This window comes from Hevea brasiliensis, chromosome 8 (assembly GCF_030052815.1).
Source record: "Hevea brasiliensis isolate MT/VB/25A 57/8 chromosome 8, ASM3005281v1, whole genome shotgun sequence".
NCBI classification, from domain to species: Eukaryota; Viridiplantae; Streptophyta; class Magnoliopsida; order Malpighiales; family Euphorbiaceae; genus Hevea; species Hevea brasiliensis.
In genome coordinates this window covers 50,894,788-50,902,729 of record NC_079500.1, presented here as the reverse complement: position 1 = coordinate 50,902,729, position 7,942 = coordinate 50,894,788, and positions in this window count along the sequence as shown.

Below are 7,942 nucleotides of genomic sequence, written 5' to 3'. Positions count from 1 at the left end.
TATGTATCAAACAATGACATTGAGCAGTTGTACTATGAAGAAGGAATGTTCAAATTACAGGTCAAAACAGAATTTAAAAACTAGCTCTGATACCACTTAAACATGTCACACCCTACCCCTCCGTAAGTCATAACATGATCCCGTAGTATACCTAATGAATTATCAACTTCGCCTACTGATAACCCATTAAATACACTACAAGGGATTTTAAAACTTTTCTTACTTCTTTTTATAGTGGTGAGCACTATTGACAAGTGTTAAATTTTTTTTTTTTAACTGAAGTGAAACCAAATAACACATTTGAAGTATTAACAATTTCTATAAAAAAATTGGCAGAGTGCCATCTGTATTTTGAATAAAATAGTTATACAAAAACCTATAAAAAGTACTTCAAATATATAATTCCTCAATCCCAAACTCCAATAATTTGTTCAACACAATAAATTTCTGAACATTATTCACTTAGTGTAACAATCAATTTTCCAATGTTTCCAAAAAACTGAGATAAAATAAATTTATCACAATACTTTTACAGGCCAAATAGTTTACAATTTTAGTTTACAACTGTTTAAGACTAAGTACAATAGATACATACAATGCACATACATTACAACAAAAACTACACAATATGGTATACTCGATATACCCGGCAAAATCTCAAAATGTGGTACAAGCAGCCTACTCTGCTGCTTTGTCCATCTGTCTACCTGCGACAGCAATGAAAAAGCTATTGCTGAGTAAAATTTACTCAGTGGTGTACAATAATAATTTAAAATGTGGTATGTAAAACTTTTGTTGACAATTTACAATCCAAACAATTCATAATTTTTCAAAGCTAATATAACACAAATTTGATCAAACAATTGAATAACACAGTGTTGCCAATCAATAACACAATTTGATCAAATAACTGAGTAACACAGTTTTGCCAATCAATAACACAATTTGATCAAATAACTGAGTAACACAGTTTTGCTAATCAATAACACAATTTGAACAAATAACTGAATAACACAATTTTGCCAATCAATAACACAACATAGGTCATGATACAAACTTTTCCTAACATGCCGTGTTGTACACCACGACAAGGCACACTCACCCCACTAATCGAAATCAATGAGGGAGGAAGCTAGCTAGATAATGAGAACTCATCCACACTCACCTCAGACTAGCAAGTCAAAGAGGGAGAAATATAATCACACTCACCCCATAAAGGTGGAGGAACATAGTAACATTGTCATGCCAAGTGTGCATCAAAATAATTCCAAATCATAATATTTAAGTATTTCATACAAACCATAAATCATATTTTATTTCAAAATTTCCATTTACAAAGTAAGCAACACATTAATTTTCAAATAAAATTCCCAAAGTCAAAACAATAAAAAATTATTCATAACTCAATTCCCTAAATAAATTTTATAGTAAAAGCAGTGAATATAAAAAGTATTGTGCACATGACCTCTGATATATGCCTCTTGGCCCTAACTCAGTGTTCCTTATGCTTCTCAATATCCTTTTCAACTGAAACACACAATTTAAAGTGTTTTAGTACTCAATGAATTTGTTTCTAACAATAAAATCTAATATTTAAATTTTCTTACTACTATTCCCTTCAATTCATTTCATTAGTCAACCTATAATGTTAACCCTTGATGCGCTCTAAGTGAGTCAATTCTAATGTTACCAATATGTCACATTTTATAGCACTTTAGTGTTGGTATATGTCACCAATTTCATTTCCAAGTGTATTGCATTTTATTACAATTTACCGGATTTTGGTGTACTATTTTGACCTAGCCGGACGACCTAGTTCCCTCAGTTTTTAGGCTCCGGTCCAAACTACAAACTTGTAGATCTATGTCTTGTTGCACACAGGGCAAAATTTCAGGTCATTCTGAGTTGTGTAGACAAAGATATGGTCAATTTACTAAAGCTGGACAGAATGCACTAAAATGGTAGGCTTAGGTCATTTTTATGTCACTTTTGGTTCGGCCAGTTTTGGTACCTGAACTTGTGCAAGCTATTTAGCTTAGTTCTGCCCATTTCTGGGCTTTGGTGTCTTCATAAGAATTGTAGATCTAAGTCTAAACTATTCATGGTAAAACTTTCAGGTCATTTGGACCTGTTTTGAGTAAGTTATGGTCAAATAACTAACTGCTGCTCAAATAGTTAATTTTCAGGCTTTCAAGTCACTAATTCGGATTTGGTCATTTTTCAAGTCACCTTCTAGGCAGAATTTAGGTAACATTTCTACATGAAAGTTGGCCTATTTGGTGTCTAGTTTCACCCTCCATTGGCCTCATACCAATTGGGTTCACAGTTTGGCACTTATGACCTAATTTAAGTACTGCCATCAATACACAACCTGCACAAAATACTTACACTTCCAATTTGATATTCCTTCTCCTCCTCATTACTTCAATATTCAATCAATGGCACTTCCATATATATATATATTGTACACAATTCCAGCAAGCATATTGGGCAGAAAACTCAAGTGCTCAATGCACACTATAGCATAGAATTTTCCAAAGTCCATTTACACCATTTAACCACATGAACATACCCCATTTACATACCCAATTCCAAACCATTATACACATATACATGCTGCCCACAATTTAACACTATCATATTTCATTAATAAACTTCATATTCTCACACAAATTCATGATATTATAGGCTGGCAAACATGGCAATTTGCCAAAGCATCAAGGTCCAATTTCAAACCCTTAATTCAAGCACTAACATGCACATACTTGGATATTAACCTACTACAACTTTTTTTTGAGTTAATCAACCTTAATTCCCATCTAATACATATAAGAATAAGTCACTAACCCTGCATTTCCATAGCTGCCAAAATTAAGGTTCACCAATACTCATTATTTCCTCAATTTTTCTTAGTAATTCAACTTACCTAAAGCTCAACACAAGGATTATTGAAGGAAAATGGAAAGATTAAACACTAACCTCAACTTGAGCTTGACAAATCCTTGAAATTTCCTCTCCTTTTTGCTGCCTATAGGTTGCCCATGGTGTAAGGATCATTTTTCATGAAGGAAGCTTGAAGAAATAATGGCTTGATCATGGAGAACTTGAGCTCATGCATGAAACGGCCATGGTGAATTTGGGATGATGTCATTTCGGCCATGGATGAAAGCTTGAAAAAAATGAGATGGTTTAGTGGAACAATATGTCCCAATTGCTTATATAGGTGGCTCAAGATGAGAGTTAGTGAAGCACTTAGGAATAATTTAATGGTTATTTATTTAAAGTTTCCAATTTTTGCAATTTGGCCACCACACTTTCACTATTTACATAATGTATCTCCTTTTAATTTTTCATGACATTTTCAAAGTGTAATATAATTTATTTTTAATAGACATTTAGGTTAAAAGGCAACTCGAGATGTCAAATGACCACAAGGCCCTTATTCGGGTTGCATTCCCGATTTTTCAGTAATACCGAGTTTTGTCGTTTTCTCGATTTCTCGTTTTTCTTTGTACTAATTAATTAATTTTTCTTTGATATTTCTAATGACATTAATACTTCAATAGATGTTCATTTAAGTTTTAAAAATATTTTCCAGGGTTCCCTGCGGTCCAGGGCTAGTCAACAGTCCACGCCGCAACTTCCCGGTGCAGTCACCCATCGCTAAGGTTCTCGACTCGTTTAACTTGGTTACATTTCATTGCTATTATTTTTCCTTTGTTTTTCTTGCATTTTCTTTTCTTGTATGTCATTATTTTATGTCTCCTCACTAACATTTAAATGTAGTTCTAGGCATTCTTGTTATCCGGACCGACATTGGTCACCAGAACAGTAGAACGCACTACCTAACATAGGGGTGTTGCAAAAGCCATGAGCGCGGGCATAAAGCCATAAGTACGGGCATAAAGCCTTTCACAGTACTGCTAAAACAATACCCTATTGGCATGCCAAACTATCCAATCTGACACACATGTCTAGGCAATACAAGGGCACATAATATCATCAAATATTAATATATTGTGTTTTATGACTTCATTATTTCATAATAATTTTCAATTATAATGTATACATTCATTTGATCATTTATATGATCACAATTCACATTAATTATCCTTTTATACCATTGTACTCAAAGTACTTTTCCTTTCTACAATAATGAGAACTAATGTCTCATTCATACGTTAATATGGTTCATTTATTCATTCATTATGTTATTCATATTGATCATAATTCAAAACAATGGTTCACATGTACTATTGTATTCAAAACATTTTTCCTTTCTCATTTATTCATTATATGAATTCTATTTGTGATGGGCATATAACCCCTAACTACCTATTCACATCAATTAGGTGGCTTACTTTTCATGTTTCAAGCAATCCATGAATATTTCATGTATTTCAAATTTATGGCCTTAATTTCTCTTTAACAATATAACTCTTACACTTTGTGTTTTCGTATTACTATTCACTCAAATTATTGACTTTTTAATACATAATAAATTTATAGAATCTAAGTTCACTAAGATACCGCATTTTGCATTTTAAAGTTGTTGGTATTGGTTGCCAATACCATTTCAAAGCTTAGTGTTGGTTACTTTACAATTTTCAAATTTCAAGCACTAAGTTTACTATTCCATTGGTTATTTGTGTAACACCCTCCCTGTAGCAACTCCGTATATTATACTGTTCCGGTGACCAGTGTCGGACTGGACAGCTAGAACATTTAGAAAAATATTTAAACTAAAGTGAGGAACCATAATTAACTCAAATATTAATAAGAAAAATTTAGGAAAAATTTTAGAAATAAAATACAACCAAGTTAAATGAGCCGGTGCCCTAGCGATGGGTAACCTAGTGAGAAGTTGCGGTTATCGCAACTAGGAGCCCTAGACCCGGGGGAAAAATTATAAAATAATTATTGGGACTCCAGAGAAGGGTCATTGAGGTTCCTATGGCATTAGAATGCCAAGAAAATATTTAGAAAAAATTTTCAATCGGTACAGATAATTTTGACCCGTTAAGCAAAACGGAGGGCATTTTGGTCATTTCGTCTTCAGAGATGATTTTTGGCCGACTTGTCCAGTTAAGTAAATAATTATTATGATCTAAAATATGAATAAATATTGTTAAAAATTGAATTAAAAATGGGTAGGAGAGAAAAGAAAAGAAATTGAATGAAAACTTGAATTATGACATCATAATGATGTCATCAAAAAGGCCTCCACCAATCACATGTTAACAAGCACTCTTAAACCAATTAAAAATGAAAGAAATGAGTTAAAAATTTAACAAACTTTCTGTTCTTCTTCTCCAAATTTCGGCAGCCCTCTCCCTCACCTCTTTCAACCTCCATGAAAGCTTCCTTGTAAGCTTAATTTCTCCCTTCATCCCACCATAAAAACCCATCTTCCCTTCACAAAAATTGGTCATCACAATTTGTGCAATACTTGGGCAGCAAAAAGAAGTGAAAATAAAGAAGTTTTTCAGAATTGGATTGGCACACAACAAGGTTAGTGCCCAATTTATTCTCTCTCTCACTCAATTCATGTTTAAGGACATGATTTAAGTTGAAATTGCAAGTTTAATGTATAAATTGAACTTTGAGAACTTGGAGACTTGAAAAAAATTAGGGTTTGCTCATGAAATGGTATATGAACATTCTAATGGTCAATTAGTGACCATTTGAGGTAAATTGACCACAACTTGGAGTGAATTGTAGCATTAGAAAACTGATTTGGTATGCTGCCTAGTGAAACCAGCAGGTTTGGATGTGAGTCCAGCCTGTTTGGACAGCCATAACTTGGGCTGTGTAGGTTCAATTGGTGTTTGGCCAATTGGACATGAAACTAGACACATAATGGCACAACTTTGGTGAAGAAACCATGCCCATAAGACCAAACCAACTGTACCAAAAAATTGCCCCAATCTGGGTGTCCTGCAACCAGTTTCTGCAGAATGACCAAATGAACAGTGATTGTTCATTTGGCCATAACTCAGTGTAGAATGGCCCAATTGACCTGAAATTTTACCAGCTACAAGCTAAGATATATACCAACAACTTTCATGAAGAAACCCACCCTAAATTATGACCAGGGCCTATCCAACAAGGTAGTTGCAGCCACTGTTCACTACACTATAGATATGGTCAGTCCAGAAAAATTCCAATCCGGCCAGTTGTGGTTTTTGGACCATAACTTGAGCTACAAAACTCCAAATGGAGTGATTCAAATAAAGAAATTCAACTAGACAAAATAAGGAACAACTTTCATGTTTATCATTTTCCCAAATTCCCACTGCAACAGCAACTAATGGAACAGTAAAGATTGGGTATGAAAACTGAAAATTCTGCTCCATTAATTTTAAGCTTAGAAATGGTATTGTTAACCAATACCAACAAATTTTGAATGCAAAATGTGGTATGTTGGGAGTGTTAAAACTAATGTACCTATTTTCTATGCAAAAGTCAACATTTTTGTTGACTAATGAAGGGAATAGTAACACCAAAACTTAAAATTCAAAAATTGTAAAATTCAAAAGTATCAAATGCCCTAGTATACCAAACAAGATTGGTTTGGATAATTTGCCATGCAAATAAGGTTCAGTTAGCAGTACTGCACATGGCATTATACCATTCTGTGATTTTATGGCTTTTAGCCATTCTGACATTGTGCTGAGATTTGGCCTTGTGCCTAATGTTATTACAGCTTGTTAGCTGTTCTGTTGCACACTGGGAGATACATATGTGACCGATGGTGTGACGGCCCGAGGTACTTGATACCCAAAGGCTGGGTTACCCGTTTATTCACCCGATCGTCCAAAGATAGGTTACTTGGGCAACAAAAAAATGAAAGTGGATAAATGTAATGAAATAACGAATATAACCAGTACAAAATAAGTACGACTACAAATACTCAAAGAAAATTTATTTACAATGAGACATTAATACATTCACTACATATTTATTTTCTGTTATTTCTTTTTATTATATTATTGGCACCACTAAGCATTATTGCTTAGCGCATTGCTTTTGCCACACGTAGGTTCTGGAGATCCTGACCGAGAGCCCGGTAGACCACAGACTAGGTGAGACCTCCTGCAGCTCTACATAGTGTCCGTGTCACCTCACCATCTTCAGTGCATTGGTAGGACACTAGGTTTCATTTTGGTATTTTGTAAATAACTTTTATTTTCTTTTGTGTAAATGAAACTTATGTAATGTATTTTGATGTTCATGTAAATAATGAAAATTGTGATTATGAATGGAAAAATTTGAGTATTTACTTATTGCTTATATATGAGTACCATGAGAAATGAATGATTGAGAAATGGAGATGTTGTTGAAAATAAAAATTATATTGAGATTTTGATATTGGAGTTTGAGAATGATTGAATATGATTATTGGAAGTGTTTTTCACAGGTTCCAAAGAACTGTTTTCTCCATTTTTAGCCCGTACTCTGCCGGATTTTCTATAAAATTTTCGGAACCTCAAATAAATTATAATTTTAATAAATGAATTAAATGAATTATATTTCACAAGTTATATTCGAAACTATGATAAAAATTAATTAAGGAAGAATAAAAATAATTAAGATAAAATGGAGTGTTCCGGTACACCGTGTGATATAGCTTACTCGGATGTACTGTAGACGGGTAAGGGGTGTCACATTTAGTGGTATCAGAGCACGATTAGGCGTTTCTGGGCCTAGATTGAGTCCATACCATGCATTGCATTTGTAAGAGTCGAGGTGAGAGTAATGCAGATATGTTTATCTTTGTTATTTTGAATAGGATATGGACCCTACATCTCAGAGAGCAGTTGAGGAAGAAGTGGAGAGTCATGCTCCACCTGCAGCAGCTAAGACTGGGGGTAGGGGAGAACCTACTCCGGCAGCTCAAGCAGAGCCTGCTTAGCCTCCACAGGCCATGTTCCAGCAAATG